Source organism: Nymphalis io, chromosome 23 (genome assembly GCF_905147045.1).
Source record: "Nymphalis io chromosome 23, ilAglIoxx1.1, whole genome shotgun sequence".
Classification (NCBI taxonomy): Eukaryota; Metazoa; Arthropoda; class Insecta; order Lepidoptera; family Nymphalidae; genus Nymphalis; species Nymphalis io.
This window is the reverse complement of record NC_065910.1, coordinates 2204558-2227099: the sequence shown is the minus strand read 5'-3', so window position 1 is coordinate 2227099 and position 22542 is coordinate 2204558. Positions and strand designations below refer to the sequence as shown.

Sequence of the window (22542 nt, the reverse complement as noted above, 5' to 3'; positions counted from 1 at the left end):
ATATCTTAATTATACGGGTCGATTCTTATCAAGAGTTTTTGTGCTCTTTTAGATTGTAATCGAAACCAAAATTGTGCTCTCAAGAATATAACAAGCTGAATAACAAATAGATAGACAGATCCTAGGTTCTCTAACGAGTTTTTATAATAATATATTTTATTTTATTATATTTATAAGTCTATAATATTAATCAACGTTTTGTTATTATCTTATATAGATATTACGTATTCGTTTGTACATTTATGTAAGTTTATTATCATACTTGGCTTCTATTTTAAAGTTTCTTTCGATTGGGTTGTCTGGAAGAAATGGCTAATTAGCCATAATTAAGAGACACCCTTGTACTACAATATAATGAATTCTATGTATTTTTTTAATAATAAAAAAATGTATTTTATTCAATATATATAATTATATTTAAGTAATATTATTAGTTATCGGAATCTGACCTAGGTTAAGGTAAACTCTATTTGAGTCTCATCTGACCGATTTGTCAATTTAAACCAGCTTGACAATACTGGCTTCCCTCGAGGTAGCTGATCCCCCTCGAGGTAGCTGATCCTCCTCGAGGTAGCTAATCCCGAGATCCTTAAAAAGCCGAGATTGCCTAGTGGTTAGAACGCGTGAATCTTAAACGACGATCGTGGGTTCAAATCCGGGCAAGCACCACTGAATTTGCATGTGCTTAATTTGTGTTCATAATTCATCTCATGGTTGACGGTGAAGGAAAACATCGTGAGGATACCTGCATGTGTCTAATTTCATTGAAATTCTGCCATATGTGTATTCTACCAACCCGCATTGGAGCAGCGTGGTGGAATAAACTCCAAACCTTCTCCTCAAAAGCGAGAGGAGGAATTAGCCCAGCTGTGAGACATTAACAGGCTGTTAATGTCTCACTGTACTATACTGTAATATTATTAGCGCGTGATGGTTTCGATAAACTTAATCTAAGCTATTAAATAGCTGTTCTTGTAAATGATCATGCATTAGAATAAGAAATATAATGTCAAGTGTTTCGCCAGCGCATATAACTTGACACAATCCATTTGATAGAATGTTATTGATATGATAATATTGATCACTTAAGGAAAATTCGTTTCGAGAAGTTTAACCGTCTAATGCAAATTGACTGGCAAATGCAAATTGATTGGTATAACTTCTACTTGCAAATCTTAACTAGGAGAATTATTTTGTTTGTTTGTTTATTACGCTTTCACGGCTTAACTAATCAACCGATTAGTTTGAAATTGCATACAACGTGTTGGAGGGACAGAAAAGAATGACCTACAGGCGGGTAAAGCCGCCATTATATAGTAAATATTTTTGTTATATTTTTTACTTTAATTACTTGCAGCCAAGGTTTCGTATATTTCATGGGACATAAAGTAGACTTAAATGTTTCTATTCAACATATAATATTATGTAAATAAATTAAATAAATTCGTTGTTTTCTGTTTAAAAGAAGGACAATAGGAAATAATAATATGTTCATTTTTTAATATACTGCACAGAATATATATTATTTATTATTATAATTATACGTTTGTAGATGAGCAAAAGGAAAATAAATTACAAAAAAAAATAGTTTTATCATACTCATACATACCTACAAATAATTACATATATAATACGTACGATAGTATATATAATATGTACTAGTAATTGTTATTATCAAAAACCAATAACCGGTCAATTCTTCGAAAAACAAACTTGTCTTCTTAAGTTTTATCGAACAACGTAATAATGTCTAGGATTGGCATTATTATTACGTATAATAATTTATCAACCGTCTGTCAACGTATACCGGTTAGTTGTTTCACAGTTGTAGCTCTTATCTCCACTTGAATACTAGATCCAGGCAAAATGCTTTCATTTTATCTTATTTTGACAGATTTCGAATTTAGTTCACTAAAATATTCAAGGAATAACGACCGTTTGACAGCTACCGTTAATAAATTGATTTAGGTCAATGTTTAAGAGGCCAGCTGTTAGACACACTCTGGTGAGTAGTTGCTGTGGTTAAATTTCTGCGTTCTGGCACGTCTAGCCTAGTCAGAATTCATCAGATAACTATAAAATTGTTACGGCAATAGCCATTTATCGCCATCTTCAACAGTGTTTCCAACGCGCCTTCGCTTTCGTCGGTATAAAAAAACGTATACAAATGTGTTTCAACTTTAAGCTGAATCGATGGTCTAGTAGTTAGTTTATAATCCTGAGTTCCTGCATTAAAATCATGAGTAATAAAATTAGTGGATTTTTCTGTTAACACATTTCGGATTTCTGTCTCATCGGGCGATGGATATGAGGAGTATAGTGTGCACATAAGTTTGCTCGCATATTTGTGTAATATAAAATCTGTGTTCTTCACTGAGTCATCAACACGTACCATTGTCAACATAATAAACTTGTTAAAGAATTATGTAGGTATCTGTGTTTTTAATATCATACTTTAATAAAAACTATTTTCAATTTGTGTTTTTTTTACAGATTATAATAAATCTTGGTATTAATAAAATATATTTGAATATATATATATTATTAGTAATAAAAATTAATTACTGTTCATAAAATCTTAATAATCCTTGCCATAAATGTTTGACGTTACAATATTTATAGTTAATTTATTTCGTTTCATTCGTCAGAGCTTCGTGCCTTTTCGTGTTGGATCTTTGACAATTTAATTTAAAAAAAAAACAATGAAATGGTCTGAAACGTGTGCCTATAGTAAAAATGTAATATAACTCATTATATGAAATACTTTATCATTGTTTCTCTTAGCTGACGAATAAGTGTCCTATATATAATAGTGTGTACGAGATATGAAACACTCCTTACATTGTCAATGCGCCATGGGGTCTTTGATACAGTAACAGCCTGTTAATGTCCCACTGCTGGGCTAAGGCCTCTCCCTTTTAAAGAGAAGGTTTGGAGCTTATTCCACCACGCTGCTCCAATGCGTGTTGGTAGAATATACATGTGGCAGAATTTCAATGAAATTACATACATGCAGGTTTCCTCACGATGTTTTCCTTCATCGTCAAGCACGAGATGAATTATAAACACAAATTAAGCACATGAATATTCAGTCGAGCTTGCCCGGGTTTGAACCCACGATCATCGGTTAAGATTCACGTGTTCTAACCACTAGGCCATCTCAGTCTTTGATAATATGTCTGTAATTATTGATAGTTCCCTGTCAGTAGTCACAGTTAAAATCACCGGTCTATACACGAAAAGTAGAATAAAGATATAATAATTTTTATCTCTGGTATCTACAGACTTACAAAATTGGAATATTGCATTTCCATATCCACAGAGATTATTTATTTAGATTTAATTGGTCAATATCTTGAATAATCTATGATTTTTTTGCATTCGCAAAAAAATGGCATCTTGATTGTAAATTATAATAAATTAAGCGTAAAATTAAGGCTTTTTTATCTTTATTCCTTTTCGATTGGAATAAACATCACATCACACATTCTTACTGATAAACGATGTAGTGATAAATTGTTAAAAGATCATCTCTCTTTCTGTCGTCAGCAATTTGACGTTTGAAAGAGTGAGAGTTACTATACAACTTTTATTAGTAAGAAAGGTGAAGTTTGAGGAAACGAAATTCGTTTTAGATTTTAATTAACCATTAGACTGTATATTCATAAATATTTATAAATAAAATATTAATTGTTGCTCGACCGGATTTAAAAACGCAATCCTGGGTTAGTCAGCACGTGGTACCCACTGAGTCACTCGATTCGTATTTTTTATTAAAATCTACATTACACTGTTATTTATACAGGGTTACAGGGTAATATGTCACGATCCTTTTAAAGGGTTATAGTTCAGGACAATAGCTATCAAATGACCCCCAAAATGCTTATGCAAAAGTGTATCGTTTTCGAGTTATTAATTTTTTAATATTTTTTTTATTTAAAGGATGTTTAAGATTCTAAAATTCAATAAAAAAAAAATCAACATATTTTCCCTATTTTTTTTGTATTTCTTGCTAGGGTACATCCTAGTTAATAATAAACAGTTATAAAACAAAAACAATCTTCAAGCATTTTTAAATTACAGATCCAAAACTGTACAACTTTTCGATTTTTAATTTTGATTCTTTAAGTTACTCGCAATTTTTTTGTAAAAATCACTATGGCTCTTATCGTGCGGATCATTTTAAAAACATCTGCGTTTCCTTAGCTATCCATCGGTACATAAAAAGTACAGTAACAATCATAAACTCAGGAGAAAATTAGATAACAAAGAGACCAGGTAGGAAATTCTAAGAAATGCTATTGTTAAGAAATTAAATCTGGATCAAAGACAAAAGGACCTCAATGCAAAGTAGTTAAAGATTATTTTTAATAGGGGTAATAGGTAAAAAAGGAGAGATAAACCAGAGCTGTTTGTGGAATACTATTATCAATTCCTTTGAATTTACCGTCATTTTTTCTAATTTCCTTTTATCTCACTTCTTTTAGGAATAAGAGTAATAAAACCTTGTCGGGGTACATAATACTCACTGTACTTGCACTGCTCGTATAGTGTGGACGCGCTTTAGTGAATATTGATCTCTTAAATTTTTGAAAAAAACCGCTTCGTTTACTGGACTCTGTTTCTTACAACTTCGTGACTCGGCTAGCTAAAAGGAATTTGTGATTTGTGTTTATGATAACTTGGCGCGTAAAAAGGACTATTATGGCTGCAGAACAAAATTCTTCTCGTCGTCCGTACTCTAATGAGGAATACGCTGACATCTTATTTTGCTATGGATATTGTAACGGTGACGCCGCAGCTGCTCGTCGTGAGTATAATCGTCGATTTCCGGATCGCCGGACACCTGACAATAGTGTCTTTATTGGTGTGTATCGTCGAATTAGAGAAACTGGTCGCGTGCAAAGGAGACAATCTGATTCCGGACGCCCTCGTGTCCGTTCTCCAGATGAAGAAGATGTAATTATTCGTCATTTTCGAGAGGACCCTACAGTTTCCACCAATATTGTGGCAAACCGACTGGGCGTATCTCAATGGAGAGTCTGGTTTACTGTCCACGCGGCTGGATTGTATCCCTATCATTACACACCCGTACACGTGATTGAAGAAGGAGATCCTGCAAGACGTTTAGATTTTTGCCGATTTATGCTACACTGTGATGCAGAAAATCCCAATTTTTTGAGAAAAATTTTATGGACAGACGAGTCAAAGTTTGACAAAGATGGTATTACTAACTACCACAATATTCGATATTGGTCTCAAAAAGAACAGGGAAACCCTCACAAAAAGCGATTAAGCGGTTCCCAAAGACGTTTCTCGGTACGGTACGTTTCCTTTTAGCTAGCCGAGTCACGAAGTTGTAAGAAACAGAGTCCAGTAAACGAAGCGGTTTTTTTCAAAAATTTAAGAGATCAATATTCACTAAAGCGCGTCCACACTATACGAGCAGTGCAAGTACAGTGAGTATTATGTACCCCGACAAGGTTTTATTACTCTTATTCCTAAAAGAAATGAGATAAAAGGAAATTAGAAAAAATGACGGTAAATTCAAAGGAATTGATAATAGTATTCCACAAACAGCTCTGGTTTATCTCTCCTTTTTTACCTATTACCCCTATTAAAAATAATCTTTAACTACTTTGCATTGAGGTCCTTTTGTCTTTGATCCAGATTTAATTTCTTAACAATAGCATTTCTTAGAATTTCCTACCTGGTCTCTTTGTTATCTAATTTTCTCCTGAGTTTATGATTGTTACTGTACTTTTTATGTACCGATGGATAGCTAAGGAAACGCAGATGTTTTTAAAATGATCCGCACGATAAGAGCCATAGTGATTTTTACAAAAAAATTGCGAGTAACTTAAAGAATCAAAATAAAAAATCGAAAAGTTGTACAGTTTTGGATCTGTAATTTAAAAATGCTTGAAGATTGTTTTTGTTTTATAACTGGTTATTATTAACTAGGATGTACCCTAGCAAGAAATACAAAAAAAAATAGGGAAAATACGTTGATTTTTTTTTTATTGAATTTTAGAATCTTAAACATCCTTTAAATAAAAAAAATATTAAAAAATTAATGACTCGAAAACGATACACTTTTGCATAAGCATTTTGGGGGTCATTTGATAGCTATTGTCCTGAACTATAACCCTTTAAAAGGATCGTGACATATTACCCTGTAACCCTGTATAAACTGGTGACTGTATATGTGTATAACGTACCACTTTAATAAAATACTGATATCAACATTATTTAACTTTGAATATATGATTTTCATATAATATGTCTTTTTAGTTGGTCTGGTGGCTCGTTTGTAAGGCTATATGACCTGATGTCCTAGGTTCGAAATAAACTGAATGTTGAATAACACTATAATGTTTCTATTCAATATAGAGATAGCCCTTGTAGTAATTACTTTTATACGTGTACGTATGTATATTTAATTTGAAATTATCGCAATATTATCTAGGTGGTAGGGCTTTGTGGAAACGCGTCTGGGTAGGTACCACTCGTCAGATATTCTAACGCTAAACAGCATTTTTTTGTATTGTTGCGTTCTGGTTTGAATGGAGAATGAGCCAGTGTAATTACAGGCACAAGGGACATAAAATCTTCATTTCCATGGTTGGTGGCGCATTAGCTATATAAGGAATGGTTAATATTTCTTACATAACCAATGGCCATGGGAGTGAACACTTACCATCAAGTAGCCTACTTGCCAGTCTACCTACTTAATACAGCAAAAAAATATATCTAATGTTCAATAATTGAGATATATTCGTACTATATAAAAACTAACAAAATAATTAACATTCACGGAAGCTTAAAGTTATTTTAAGATGAATGAACTTTTATTTCGATAAAAATAGGATTTTAGGGCAACGTTTCTTTATAAAACGTTGCAATATGAAACTTTAGTGTTGTAAATACTGTCACATATAATCAGTTTATTTTTTATTTACTGGAAAAGGTAAAAATACTTATCAACTGTACACAATATGGTTAATTATTAGTCATTCTATAGGTTTTTATTTATAAATAATTTATTGATTTATTATTCAACTATCAGGGTTCATAAATAATTGTATAATTGTAAAGAATTGCTCTATTATAAAATTATTTTTTCTACGGGGTTTTCGTGATTTATTTCGGTTTAGTTTCAATAATGACAATATCAATAAAAGTATTTGTTCATATGACGTCAAAAACGTTTCCTGTTTGAAGGGTGAGTGAACCAGTGTACAAGACACAATGTTTAAAATTAAGACCATAATACGTTACAAACACTGATATATCTTTCTATCATCAATGATTTGACATTCGAAAGAAAAAGATTTATTGAACCATCCAACCACTTATTAACCATCACATCAGCAAAATTTGAAGGTAGAGCTTAGTTCCTACGGTCTAGGATATATATATTGAATAAAAAATTGGGTAATAACTTTTATGTTTTAAACAGTTATTACTCCATTATTTATTCGAACCGAATTATATTATATTAATAATAATAATAATAATATCCTGGGACATTTTTCACACACGGTCATCTGATCCCAAATTAAGCTTGTACTATGGAAACCAGACAACTGATATACTACATTTACTATTTTTCTTTTGTTAATACATATTTATATAGGTAATTACATCCAGAATCAGGAAAAACAGACATGTTCATGCACATAAATATCTGTCCTGGGTGGGAATCGAACCCACAACCTTCGGCGTGAAAGACAAGCATCCACCAACCACGCCAACCGGCTCGTCATATATAATTTATACATTAAAATGTTTTTTGCTTTCTTATGTAGTCTGTGTGTACGTAGAACATTCTTAAGGTTACATTTTAGAACACGAATACCATAATCTACTGGTGGTAGGGCTTTGTGCAAGCTCGTCTGGGTAGGTACCACCCACTCATCAGATATTCTACCGCAAAACAGCAATACTTGATATTGTTGTGTTCCGATTTGAAGGGTGAGTGAGCCAGTGTAATTACAGGCACAAGGGACATAAAATCTTAGTTCCCAAGGTTGGTGGCGCATTGGATATGTAAGCGATGGTTGACATTTCTTACAATGCCAATGTCTAAGAGCGTTGGTGACCACTTACCATCAGGTGGCCCATATGCTCGTCCGCCTTCCTATTCTATTCTATGTAATCGTAGAATGCAGGCTTAAAAGTAATACGGTTTTGTGTAAGCTCGTCTAGGTAGATACCACACAATCTTCAGATATTCTACTACCACACAACAATACTAAGTATTCCAGTTAGAAGGGTGAATGAGCCAGTGTAACTGCATAAGGGACAAAACATCTCAGTTTCTAAGATTGGTGGCCTATTGGCTAAATAAAACCAATATTTTTGATACCATAATTTTATTATTTATATCATATTATCAGCCATAATTAAAAAAAAAAATCTTTTGTTAAACTTGATTTTCTAATTTGCCATGTATGTGCATTTTTTAACACGAGCCTCACAACTATTTATTGTTTCCAAGACTAGAATTCTTATAATATCATATATTTATATAAAATTTTAATCAAGTTTATTTCTTGTATAATAATAAATCCGTCCGTTTCACAGTAGGCGATATCTTTTTACAACCATGTCTAACGAAGTGCCATAAATGATGGTTGTCGATGTTAATGATTCATCGTTTGAATCAATCTATTCGTTTTGTATTTCTTATTATTTCTATAAAAGTTATTGATTGTCTGAATTTTTATATTATATATCTAGCTATTAAAGTATAAATAACTGACTAACATATCAAGAAACAGCCCAAACTACTGGTGCTAATACCATAAAAATTTGCAAATAGGATCCTTTTAAACATAAAGGTCAAATATTTTGTGATATATTCAATTTCTGTATAAATTTTGTATTCTATCATCACTGGTGGTAGGGCTTTGTGCAAGCTCGTATGAGTAGGTACCACCCACTCATCAGATATTCTACCGCAAAACAGCACTACTTGGTATTGTTGTGTTTCGGTTTGAAGGGTGAGTAAGTCAGTGTAATAACAGGCACAAGGGATATAACATCTTAGTTCCCAAGGTTGGTGGCGCAACAGCGATGTAAGCGATGATTAACGTTTCTTACAATGCCTATCTCTATGGGCGTTGGTGACCACTTACCGTCAAGTCCATATGCTCGTCCGCCTGCCTATTGTATAAAAAACAAAAAGTACGCCCCCTCACTTAACGATAGATTGTTGCAATCGTAAAAATATTAGATAAGTATAAATGGTTGTTTTTTTATATATGTTTTGTTATTTTTTAATCGTATTTGTTGGGGCATCGAACAGTTACTGCTACATTAATATAATAAATGCGAAAGTAACTGTGTCCGTCTATTTGTCGGTTACGTTTTTCATTGTTAAGCCGCTGAACCGATTTTGAACCGATTGGACTAGAATAGAAAAAGTGGCTTTTTAGTGTAATTTACATTGTAAAACAATAGCATATATGTACGTTAATTAATTTATTAACTTAAAAATACAATTTAAAAGATTTTTAAGAGCCTTGTCGGATAAGGTTTTTTAAAAATTCTATTTACTCTTGTAAAAAATGCTTACGGACATACATATGAAATATAGTTTTTTTTTGTGTTTAAAAAAAACAACTGGTGGATAAGCAGTACGAGTTTATAAGCAAAGTCGTGGCCGATAACTTGTTTAATAAATATTAGGTAAAATAGCGAAATGTTCCAATCAATCTATTTTGGTGTGATTGTGAAATAACATCGACTTAGTATAATTAATTTGTTTAATTTATTACTTTACGATGTATTTAATTTTTTAAGGATTAATTGTGTAAACTGCTTTATGGCCAATTAGACGTAAATGGCAGCTTCTGTCTGCTTCGATTTGTATTGATCTTGCTTTATAATTATTATTATGAAAAAAAGCGAATATAATCGTAAGAATTTGTTAAGCCGTAATAGTAAAACCGTTTTTATTTTTATCAGTCCTTGCTTCGTACGGGTAGTATATAAGTTAACATCCTTCGTTTATATAGTAATAGATATAACTCTATAAGAGTTTACGCGATACACGTCATTCAGCCGTTCGGCATTATTTTTTCCGACATCTCTAACATTTATTGTAGAACCAGTAACAGCCTGTGAATATCCCTCTGCTGGGCTAAGGAGTCTCCTTTTTTGAGTAGAAGGCTTAGGAGTTTATTCTACCACGTTACCCCAATGCGGGTTGGCGGAATACACATGTGGCTGAATTTCAGTGAAATTAGACCCATGCAGGTTTCCTCACGATGTTTTCCTTCACCGTCAAGCACGAGATGAATTATAATCACAAATTAAGCACATGAAAATTCAGTCGCGCTTGAACCCACGATCATCGATTAAGATTCACGCGCTCTTACCATTGGGCCAACTCGGCTTTGTAGTAATATTTCAACTAATTTTCACCTAGTCCTTTCGTGAAAACCGTATGAAAATTAGTTTAGTAGTTTTGTAAATTTTTCGCATTCAGAGGGCGACAGACGCGGCGGGGGACTTTCTTTTATAATATGTAGTGTATCGTTTACATGTTTTGGGCTACGTAAAGACCACACTAACTTATATAAGTTTATTTATTATTTTAATTATTAAACTTTACAAATATATAATTCGATAATGCAGCACGTTTAATAATATTAATGTTGGAGTTGCACATGTTATCCTGTGCTTGTAATTACACTGGCTCATTTACTGAGAGTCGAGATGGCTCAGTAATAATAATATCCTGGGACATTATTCACACACGGCCATCTGATCCCAAATTAAGCAGAGCTTGCGCTATGTAAACCAGACAACTGATATCTACATATACTACTTTTCTTTTGTAAATACATACTTATTTAGATAATAACACCCAGACTCAGGACAAACAGACATCAGGTCGGTGGAACCCTCTAGGGTGCCAACCACGCTTCCAAGGTGGTCTCTTAGTCAGCTAGATCGTGAGCTGGCCAGGGAGGCTGCCATCGTACAGCGATGGGGTTCCACAGGAAGGTGGGAGGGCGCCAGTGCAGAAGAGCTAGCGGACCACATGCGCAGTGCCCTCAAAGAGGTCTGCGAAGCTGCCATGCCTAGGTTCCGGCATAGAGCTCCGCGCCGGCAGGTGTATTGGTGGTCGCCCGAAATAGCAGAGCTTCGGGCGACGTGCAGCCGGGCGCGAAGGGCTTACGTCCGTTGTAGGAGGCGCAACGGTTTTGATGCGGACTTGGAGGGACAGCTATTGGCCGCTTATCGTCAGCTGAAAAAAGACCTACAGCTGGCGATAAGTCAGGCCAAGGAGAAAGCTAGGGAAGAACTACTGGCGGGCCTGAACCGGGACCCCTGGGGGCGTCCGTTCCGCGGTGTGCGTGGAAAATTTCGCACGCAGGGTGCCCCCGTGACAGAGACAATGTCATCGGATCTCCTCCTGCGCCTGGTCGGGGAACTTTTCCCCCATCCAGGTGAGCATGTCCCTCCACAGATGGTCCCTCGCACTATGATTGACGACACAGTGGCTCCACCACTGATCACGGAGCGGGAGATGGAGGTGGCCTTCGACCGCTTGAGGGCCAAAAACACTGCGCCGGGCCCAGACGGGATTCCAGGGCGTGTTCTATGTGACGCTCTGGAATACCTAGGCGTAAGGCTTCGGGAGCTGTTCGACCAATGTCTGTGCAGCGGGCAGTTTCCGAAGCCTTGGAAAGAGGTAAAGTTGATCTTGTTGCCAAAGCAAGGTCGACCGCCAGATTCTTCCTCGGCATACAGGCCGATTGTGCTGCTGAACGAGACGGGCAAATTCTTCGAAAAAATTCTCGCTGCCCGTCTTATTCAGCACCTCGACGAGGTGGGGCCGGGTCTGTCAGAGGCTCAGTACGGGTTCAGGGCGGGTCGATCAACTATCGACGCCCTGGACGCCCTGAAAACTCGGACCACGGATGCGGTGGCCCGAGGGGACGTAGTTCTGGCGGTATCGATAGATGTTGCGAACGCCTTCAATAGTCTTCCTTTCGAGACTATTGGGGAGGCACTCCGATACCACGGGGTGCCTTCCTATCTCAGGAGGCTGTTGGGGGCATACCTCCAGGACCGGGTAGTCCTCTGGGAGGGGGGCGATGGGCGTCTTGTCCGGCGTCGGGTGGGCTGTGGCGTTCCACAGGGGTCAGTTCTCGGCCCAATTCTGTGGAACGTTGGCTTCGACTGGCTCCTGCGGACATCCGTCCTTCCCAGAATGGGGGTGTTGTGCTATGCGGACGACACTCTCATCACGGCGACAGGGCGGAATTATCAGGAGGCGGCTCGCCTGGCCGAAGTCGGTACGTCGCTCACAGTGGACCGCATAGGAATGTTGGGCTTGAGGGTCTCCATCTCAAAAACGGAGGCCCTCTTATTCCACGGTCCACGTCGAGGCCCCCCTCGAGGGGCGTTTATCACCGTCCAGGGGACGGTGATTAAGGTGCAGGCCCACATGAAGTATCTGGGCCTGACCCTGGACGGAAGATGGAGCTTCGGGCAGCATTTTGTACAACTTGGCCCGAAGCTCATCAACGCTGCTGCTGCCTTAAGCCGGCTCCTACCAAATGTAGGAGGGCCGGAAACGCCATGCCGGCGATTATACGCCGGTGTTGTGCGGTCCATGGCTCTGTACGGTGCTCCCATATGGGTGGACGCTCTCACCGCTCGGAACAAGGTTCTCTTGCGAAGGCCGCAGAGAATCATAGCGGTGAGGGTGATACGCGGATATCGTACGGTGTCGTGGACGGCGGCAACACTTCTCGCGGGCGATCCGCCTTGGGAGCTCCAGGCGGAGGTGCTCGCGGAAGTGTACCGGTTCCGGGCGGAAGTGAGGTCGCGTGGCGACCGTCCAGGGTTGGAGGAGGTGCTGCGAATCAGGACTCTCGCCCAGCAAGCCCTGATTCGCAGGTGGGAGGAGGATCTGAGGTCCCCATCAGCAGGCCTGGCGACAGTGGAGGCGATCCGTCCCCACTTGAGTCGCTGGGTAACGAGAAAAGGCGGCACACTGACCTTCAGACTGACTCAGGTGCTTACTGGACATGGGTGCTTCGGTAAGTACCTGCACGGAATAGTCAGGCGGGAGGTAACGCCCTCCTGCCACGAGTGTGGTGCGCCTACGGACACGGCATGCCACACTCTGATGGAGTGTGCCGCTTGGGGGCCTCAGCGCCTTTCCCTGGCGACTTTAATCGGCGGAGACCTTTCGCTGCCGAGCGTGATAAATGCCATGCTTGGTAGCGAAAGGTGCTGGATGGAGATGGTCTCCTTCTGCGAAAATGTCATGTCGCAGAAGGAGGCCGCGGAGCGGGAGCGCGAGGAGAGTGCCTCCGCTGACCCGCTTCGTCGAAGAAGACCGGGGAGAAGACGCCGGCGCTATGCGCATCTTCTCGTCCCGCCGTGAGTGTCGCCAGGGCCAGGGGGTCTCTGTACCCCGAGTACCCCCTAGGATTTGGAGGCCCGCAGAAGCGGGCCAACCGTCGGGACGGCACGGTAGTATGCGCAAGCGATCCCGTGACGTCCCCCGACAAGATGGAGTGGGTACCGCTGGTTTTTAGTGGGTATTCCGGCGCCTTCAGCGCCGGCGAGTCCCACATACCCCCCCACCTCATGTGGGGGAAACACATAAATGTGTTTTTCCAGCGAGAAAAAAAAAAAAAAAAAAAAGGACAAACAGACATGTTGTGCACACAAATGTCTATCCTGTGTGGAATCGATTCCACAACCTTCGGCGTGAAAGGAAAGTATCTACCAACCACGCCAACTGGCTCGTCAGTGGGTAGAACATGAAGATAAGATACCGAAAATAAGTTCAGACCAGCAATCAGAACTGAATTTTCACGTGCTTAATTCAATTCAATCATCTCACACTTGTTGTTGAATGGTGGCGGTGGGATTAAAATCCTAGATAGCTACACTTGTGCTAGCACAAGTGTAGCCATCGACCTGCATTTGAGCATCTTGGTGGAAATTTTCTCAAAAGGAGCTTATCAGCAGTTTAATTGAGTTGATATATACCTGTATTCGCAATCAAAAGTATTTTATAGTTGAAATATATGGTGTTGTATATATTATGTAAATTCAGGTATAATAAAATCCACCAAATACTTTAAAAACAAAACAAATAATTAAACACATACATAAACTACATACAAAATTGAATTTCCATAGATTAAGTACATTATATATCGTCGGCATCCCAATAAAAGAAATACCATTTAATTTTCTCGCAAAATTCAAAAAAAGAACTCGTACGTAATCGTCGAATCGAATTGAAATAATAAATACACAATATTGAAGTAACTGTTAACAAATTCAGTATTTCATTCACGTGATGTAACGGAATTAAAAAAAAACGTTAATTGAATGAAATTAAGTTCGCGACGACAGGTGCAAGTGTTAATTAACGAACCCGTTTCTAAATATAATCTGACGTAAAAAACTCGTTACAGTTTTTTTGGCATATAGACGTTATTAAAAACTTTTCTTTAATAAACAAAAGAGGGTTTATGTTTAGCGTGAAAACCTGAGGTTTATATACCTTTGCCTCTTGTAAATGGTTTTGTTTTATTATTTTGTTTAAATTCTAGTATATGTAGGTAATAATAATCTTTATCCTATATGAATTCAGGATAAAGAAGCATTCTTGTTATTTATTCGTAATAAATAATAATATAACAAAAAAAAACTATTTTCATTACCATAACGAACTTTGGCGCAGAATCTACGGGTATTTCTATAAACATTTAAACGTGTATTAGTTCCGTATTGAGTTCACTAATTTATAGTAATTAAATTATATAATTATTTACTCATAATTAAATTAATTACTTCAACAGTAACAGTAACAGTAACAGCCTGTTAATGTCCCACAGCTGGGCTAAGGCCTCTTCTCCCTTTTGAGGAGAAGGTTTGGAGCTTATTCCACCACGCTGCTCCAATGCGGGTTGGTAGAATACACATGTGGCAGAATCTTAATGAAATTAGACACATGCAGGTTTCCTCACGATGTTTTCCTTCACCGTTAAGCACGAGATGAATTATAAACACAAATTAAGCACATGAAAATTCAGTGGTGCTTGCCCGGGTTTGAACCCACGATCATCGATCAACGATTAAGATTCACGCGTTCTTACCACTAGGCCATCTCGGCTTGCTTTTTTATTACTTCAAGAAAATAAAATTTAATAAACAATTTTTTAATTTAACAATATCACAAGTTTGTCTTATCTTAAGTATTATCGTTGAAACTTTGTCCAATAACTTGCCTTTATTGTTTTATAATCTCGGTATTACTAGATAGATTACGACTTTATGACTTTCGTCTGACTCGTTAGTCTAGTGGCTAGATATAAGGCTACAGATCTCGTCGTCAGGCCGTTAAAAATTAGTAAGTTTTTCTGTCTTTCTCAATAGCAGCCCGGAATGGAAGTTGGAAGTGTGTACACTCGGCCTTCTTTTTCTTCGGCAGTGCCTCGGAAAGCACGTACAACAGAAGTTCGTATGAAATCTTATCTGAGTTTTCCTGAATTTTTTGTGTGTTTGCGCACACTTGTGCACTATAATATGTCCTGCGCAGTTGGCTAATCTCTCATCAGATTGAGCGCCGTTATCGAAATCGGTCATCAGGACATAATTATTAAGTATTAATCTATAATATTACAGTAGAAGCTTTTTTAATCAGAGCATATTTTGCAACATATCCTATATATATACGCTGGTGGTAGAGCTTTGTGCAAGCTCGTCTGGGTAGGCACCACCCACTACTCAAATATTCTACCGCCAAACAGCAGTACTTGGTATTGTTGTGTTCCGGTTTAAGGGTGAGTGAGCCAGTGTAATTAGAGGCACAAGGGACATAACATCTTAGTTCCCAAGGTTGGTGGCGCATTGGTGATGTAAGCAATGGTTAACATTTCTTACAATCCCAATGTCTAAGGGCGTTGGTGACCACTTACCATCAGGTGGCCCATATGCTCGTCCGCCTTCCTATATATATGTATATAAGGCATAGATTCAATTCTTATTGTAATCATTTAGAAATGTTTTCTAATTTTATTATATGATAATTACAATAAACCATTGTATTTGAAATCGTTACCCGGAATAAATTCATAATAATTCGAACTCATTTTATTGACATATGGATTTAAAATATTGTAATGTTCATACTCGTAATATGTATATATGTCATGACATATTAAAAATAAATTTAAAGTCAAAATTCATTTTGTTTTATGTGCGTAGTTAAAGATTAAAATGTTAATATATTCTGTTTCTATTTATTAAATGCAAATATATATTAAATGCTTTATCTTCTCTTTATATATATATTTTTAAATATACAGAATGTTTATAAGCGAAATAATTAACTGTGTCTAATATAACAAACAATATAATTATTAAAGCGTAATATTTCACCAATTTATATGCATTCAAAAAAATATTGAAGAAATGATTATAATAATAATATATTTTTATTTACACAATTTGTTTGCAGTATTGTCTAAATCTAGGGTTTTTACATTAGCAACACTGGTGGTGGACCTCTGACTCCGAAACTAATATAAATTGTACTATCAGAGTCAGCGATTCTTCGACAATTCATTGCACACTAAATTAGATTCATAGATACTTTTTAAGGCGTCGTAAATATATATATATATGAAGAACAAATGAAAAATAAAAAGAAAATAAAACAATTGATAATAATATGTTCGTACGCGTATTTTTGTATGTATATATATGTGATTGTGTGTGTGCATTTATTATTGTACTCAACATGCCTAAATTAATATGATTTCAAAAAAATATTTATTTCTTAGAGGTTCTGCACTGAGGTCGTAAAAATATTTGTTGATATATAAACATTATAATAATATTTAATTAAATATCTTACCAACTTTTGCTTACTAGACCGACGTAATTATTTACCTACTAAGGATGGACAGTTCGCAAATCATTAATGTTGATAAAATGAGATGTCAACGTTTGTATATAAAATCATTTGTATATAGAACTCATGGTACGATTAGCTGCGGGGCTTAAGTGGACTACGGCGTGGTTAATGGGAGTCCGCTTATATTTATATAAGTACTTTTGTCTAAAGAAATATCCCATCCAATACACCTAGATGGGTATTTTCATAAAATATTACGTACAATATCAATAATATTTAAGCAGAGTAATAAAAAACATCGTTAATCTATCATTAAAAGATAGTTAGACTTATTTTAAATTTCATTTCAAATTTGGTAATAGTTTTAAAAGTTGTGATGAAGCGATATTTAAGCAAGTTAACAATTCAATGAATCTATGCTTTTTGAAATTTGGTAAATCAGACGATAGATTTCTAGCTTGGAAATAATTTTATTTATTTAAATTATAAATTCTAAAAATAAAGATTAAAAAATACGAATTACTTAAAATAATTAGATTAAAACTTATAAGATTAGTATTTAAAGTATTTTGTAAGTAAGTTATAGATAATCGTAAATCAAAACATTTTTTTTGTATAAGAAGTGGAACTTCACTTTTTTATATAATTGTATGTCTTTGTAAAAACATGTCGTGCGATAAACAGTTAATAAATAAATCCTTATCAGATTAAAAAAAAAGTGTCAATTCGAATATACACTCATTAAATAATTTACCGTGTTTATACAATTAAATTAATTGACTTAATGCATATACTTATATCGATAAATAGTCTATTATTTTAAATTTTTCCATTTATCTTATTTTGTTGTTCCATTCCAAATAATCTTCTATTTTTGAATTTTTTTTTTTAATTATTATACTTATGTGTTCTATTTCAACGTTTATTTTATTAACTTAAATTGACGGATCTTAGTAAACCAAACCACAAAAAAATCTTACATGCTTAAGAAAAATAATTTTCTCATAAAAAAAATATCCCCAAAAACTTACGTAAACTTTCTTATAAGGTGTTCTTTTTTTATAAAATAAACCCTTTTAATAATTAGGCCGAAAAAAACGTCACATTTAACACTGGCACATATGAAACGTCCACTTAAAAAAATCACGATTCGAATTTCGATCGCGGATTTGGGAGAGTTATCTGCACGTGCGTTCGGATTGACTTCTCAGCATCCACTAAAGGGAAAATGGAATGGACCGAACTACGATATTTATTTCATTCCACTGACTGCGTTTCGGTGTCCATTGCCTTTGAATGGGAAATGCTTAAGGCCTTAACGGGAGCAATGCTTGTTTTTTATCATAATATTTGTGGATATATTGTGATGTGTTTATAGTAGTTAATAATTCATATTCTAAAATTTTTAACTTAATTTTTTACTTGAATAACTCTATATAATAACTATATATATAAATATTAATTTGAAAAAAATAAAACCCTTGGCTTTACGTATCCAGTACTACTAATAATAATAATACGTTTATTTCAGACAACAAAAGTCCATACAAAATAGACAACGAAAAATGATTTTTTATCTATATTATTGTTAGTAACAATTTATCCTTAAAACTATGCTAGAGTACATAATTAAACTATTTACGATTATTTTCGCGATGTACGGTACGCCATTTTACACTTTACTTGACTCTAAGTTATTCGACCGCCAAACTTCAATAGTTTGTATTATTGTGTTCCGGTTTAAAGGACTTAACATCTAAGATTCCATAGCTGGTAGCGCATTGACAGTGTAAGTTATGGCTTACTGCTTACAATGCCAAGGCAGAGCTGACCATTGACTATGTATTTCATTTGAGAAATATAGTAAACTCCTGAGTTTGTTGCCAGTTGACTCAGTTTAATCTACATTTTGATATATCGAAGTAAAAATATCGAAATATATTCAATTTAAACTTTTAAATAAGGAATAATAATTTTCACCACGTTTCTGTTTCATTCCAAATATAAAAAAAATAAAAATATTTAAATTCTCTGTTCAAATAATCTGTGACGTCAGTTATGCGAACCTACTGGTAGTTATATTACTGATAGTATGTCTGTTTAGTTTAATAATATCACGAAATAAATCACCAATGAGCTTAACACCCGGAACGAAATTCTTTAGCAAAAGATATTGCAATGCACTCAGTACGTTTATCGCCTTCATAATACTTAGTTAAAGTAGTATATTAAAGTAATTTAGAAAAATTAGTTTGCAGGTATTTTGATGGGAGATTATAAATTTTGCTATTTTGTTTCTATTAGGAAACGAGAAAAATGTTAAACATTTTTTTAAATTGTTTAATATTTTATTAAAAGATTTTTAGCTAGCCGAGAGGGCCCAGTGGTAAGAACGCGTGAATCATAACCGATGAACGTGGGTTCAAACCTGGGCAAGCATCACTGAATTTTAATGTGCCTAAATTGTTATTACAATTCATCTCGTGCTTGACGGTGAAGGAAAACATCGTAAGAAAACTTGAAAGTGTCTAATTTCACTGAAATTCTGCCACATGTGTATTTCATCAAACCACATCGTAGCAGTGTGTCCACCGCTCCAGCGCTCCAGCTCCAAACCTTCTCCTCAAAAAGGGAGAGGAGGCCTTTAGCCCAGCAGTGGGACATTCACAGGTTGTTACTGTACTGTACTGTAAAATATTTTTCAAATTAGTTTTTATTCCCTTGTAAATTTGTTTGATTTTAACTTTTCATCGTTTTATTCTATATCTCTGGTTTAAACTATAAACAACATGAATTCAATAAAATCAAACTGAAATTAAAGGAAAATAATTAATGTAATAAAAAACCTGGGTTTTACTTTTTTTTAAATTATATAACATATTATAGGCCCATATAGATTGATTAGTTCAATATAAACATTTAATAGGTAAAATAGGTAAAATATTTCCACCAACCCGCATTGGAGCAGCGTGGTGGAATAAGCTCCAAACCTTCTCCTCAAATAGGGAGAGGAGGCCTTAGCCCAGCAGTGGGACATTTACAGGCTGTTACTTTAACTTTACTTTAGGTAAAATATTCAACAAGAAATAGGGACGCAATACTTTAAGAGCACGAATAAGCCATGTAATTGATTTTAAAAAACGTGGCATATTACATTTTTATTTCATAATTATTATATATTTAATAATAAAGACGAAGAACGAAGTAGATTGACATTACTATTACGAAACGTACAAAATAAAATATAAAGTGCATAAATATGAAAAAACAATTACAATGAAGTTGGATGAGCTATTAGGCCTAAAATAGCTTGATTTTTCTATTCCAAGATTGAATCTGACAGGATACCAGCTTGTCTTATCAATTTAATATAACTGGTTGCTTCTTGTATGGGAGTTTAGATGCAAATATGAGCTCAAGGCGTTAAAGATTATCATCAGTTGAGATGTGGAGATGTTTTTGCTGGCGGCTTTCATGTGTGAATTTTAAATGAAGTTTGTGCATTCATTAGGGCGTTATACGACGATAACTTGGTAGTTGTTTCATGTATGACTACGCCTATAATTGATTTTATTATAATAATGAATATCGGCTTTCTATGTTGATTTTAGAATTTGAGTATGTTTTTTGATGAATTTGATGTCGATAACGATGCAATAATTCGTTATTAATAAAAGAAAATATTCCAATTTTATAAAATTGAATTTAAGCAGTGTGATTCCGGTGTATTAGAGCTAGTATCAATGTACACGTACAATGTATGAGTATCTGTAAGACGAACATATATTAACAATAAAATTCTTGTTTCGCAAACGATGTTTTGTTATTCATACGATTGAATTAACTTTTTAAGGTTTTTTTATGAAAATTTAAGTTTAAAAAAATTTATTTTTTTTCGATAAGTTGTCGTACAATTTAAATTACTAACATATCCCCCAAATATGAATAAACTGTGACTTGTAAGTCAGATTAAATTTATATAACTCACTAACTTACTGCGCTTTCTTGTTTAATTAGAAAAGTTGTTTTAGTTACTGATAATTTTACAACGCGCATGACAGAATAATTTCACGAATGCACCGCCGCAAAAACATCCAGTTATTTCGCTATTCGACAAGAAAATAACGCTCTCATCTCGTAAACGTTGAACGCGGCTCAGATTAAACAGAAGTCTAATTATTTTACTCGAGTGCGGCTCAGCAATCTCGAGTATTTGTGATTTGCGGGAACGTACTGAAGTGTATTAAACTACTACCAATAAATCGTTATTTTCCAATCAATTAATAATTAAATACTTAATAATTTTATTCTATTTTTATTGCCTTGAGTTATTACAAATATATATTATTATTTTGATTAAGCTTGGATTAATAATATCCTGGGACTTTATTCACACACGGCCATCTGATCCCAAATTAAGCAGAGCTTGTGCCATGGAAACCAGACAATTCATATACTACATATACTAATTTCTTTTGTAAATACATACTTATATAGATAATTACACCCAGACTCAGGACAAATAGACATGTTCATGCACACAAATGTCTGTCCTGGGTGGGAATCGAACCCACAACCTACCAACCACGCCAAACGGCTCGTCGTTAATCGTTAACGTTACTGTATTTACTAGAAATATAACAATAAATACTATTGCGAAAGCTTGCTATCTCAAATACCGTACCGCCTAGCAGTACAAATGAAGATTATCTAGATGATAAATTGTCATTGTTACAATAAAAAAGGTAAATGTCAAAAAACGCTTTCACGTCATTTGTTTTTAAGTTTGAAGTTTATGTTTTCATTGGCTGTACGTTTTGTAAGACATATTAAGCCACAAATATTGTCTTTGTGCACTCCTTCTACATACAAATTATAAACTTAAAACTAAAATCTTACAATTCAGAGATCCAGAGACCAGCGATTGCTAGCAAATTTTACGTAATTGCTTTGATGACATGTATTTTATAATTAATATTATTTACCAAGATCATTGGTTATACTTAAGTTATTTTATCTTTTAGGTCATTCGTTTGTACAAGCGGCTCATATCAAATTGTTTACCAAATGATGAATCTAATAAGAGCAGATTACGTATCATTAACATAAGCATACATAATATTAACAAAAAAACTAGACAGCGCGATTTAGGAACTTCAAAAAATTTATTAACGACATCTAGTGACATCTAGTAGTACATTAACACACAAAGAATATAGCAACTATGTTTTAACTATGTAACATTTGGAATTAGTTGTACCCATACTATAATCTTAAAAAACCGTCTGATGCAAATATTTATTGGGATATTTATATCAAAATAAGAATTAGGAATATATTTCTATACATAAATCACATTTGAATTATAATCCGATGATTCAGTGGCTTAGAAATCAAATGCATGAAAAGCATGAAAAGCTGGTCGATGCTTTGTTAGCACTTGATCGATTACATAAGCTACTTATCTCTTGAGAATTTCATGTTCAAGGGTCATAAAATATATTCTACATCCTTTTGAATATTCAGAATATTTAGAATTTTTGGATGTTTGTTGAATACATACAATCAATTAAATTTCTGCTCATTCGTGGACAGCGGTGAAGGTAAATATTGTGATGAATCCTGTATGT

General features: G+C 35.2%; 1 protein-coding gene across 1 annotated transcript in view; it reads right to left on the bottom strand.

Moving 5' to 3' along the window:
* Positions 1-18130, bottom strand: part of LOC126777678 (protein Wnt-7b-like) — a 92808-nt gene extending 74678 nt beyond the window's left edge. Inside the window, exon 1 of the mRNA XM_050500804.1 lies at positions 17944-18130. The gene's annotated coding sequence lies outside the window, so the exon portion shown is untranslated. The remainder of the gene's footprint in view (positions 1-17943) is intronic.
* Between the last annotated feature and the right edge of the window lie 4412 nt (positions 18131-22542).